Here is an 805-nt window from a genome sequence, read left to right as displayed (position 1 = left end):
CAGCGTCTGTCCCTGCTGGAGCTGCTGCCGCTGCTGAAATTGTACCTGCGGCCTCAGTCGTAGGCCTCGGGCTAGACGCTGGCTTGTGCTGAGACGAACATCGGGGCCCGAGAGGTGATGATGTGCACGGACACTGAGGGCGCCACGCCAGGGCCAAGGTGAGGGCGATGTGTCTACAAGCCAGACGGTGCCGCAGCCACCCGAAGTTGGAAGGGGCAAGGACGGATTCTGTCTGTTTCAGAGGGAGTGTGGCCCTGTTGGCACCTTGATTTTAGACTCCCAGCGTCCACGCTGAGAGAGAATACATCTGCGTTGTTTTCCAGCCCCTGGTTGGCGGCACGCCGTGATGGCAGCCCAGGAGAGCTGCTGCAGGGACTTTCTGAGAGACCGCAGGGCACCTTCAGAAGTAACGTGCCTGCAGGGCGCCAAGGCGCTGCCCACGCTTGCTTTTTGCTTTCCGATGTCTTGCAGGGGAGGCCGCCCCTTTCTTCTTTGGGTTCTTGTACCGACTCTCTGTCTCTGGCCCCTTAGTGCCCTTCCTCCCTGCCGCTCAGGTGAGAGGTGCCACTGTAAGACGTCCCACGTTTCAAATCCTGGGGGTATATTCCATCCAGTGTTAAGTGTTCTCAAAAGCTAAAACTCGACTTCAAAACTTTTATCGTGGTGAGAACAGGTAACAGGCGCTCGACACCCCTCACTTATTTTGAGGTGCTGGCCGCGGCACTGCGGACTCTCGGTCCAGTGTTGTACAGCACAACTCTAGAACGTGTTCGTGTTGGGTTGGGTTTGTTTTCTGTTTCCGTGG

The 805-nt window shown here is 57.4% G+C and overlaps 1 protein-coding gene across 1 annotated transcript in view; it reads left to right on the top strand.

The window, feature by feature from the left end:
* The window catches only part of MAP3K15 (mitogen-activated protein kinase kinase kinase 15), a 130,449-nt gene that overhangs the window by 118,738 nt on the left and 10,906 nt on the right, over window positions 1–805 (top strand).

This window comes from Crocuta crocuta, unplaced genomic scaffold (genome assembly GCF_008692635.1).
Source record: "Crocuta crocuta isolate KB4526 unplaced genomic scaffold, BGI_CrCroc_1.0 scaffold312, whole genome shotgun sequence".
NCBI classification, from domain to species: domain Eukaryota; kingdom Metazoa; phylum Chordata; class Mammalia; order Carnivora; family Hyaenidae; genus Crocuta; species Crocuta crocuta.
This window is presented reverse-complemented; position numbering and strand designations above follow the sequence as displayed.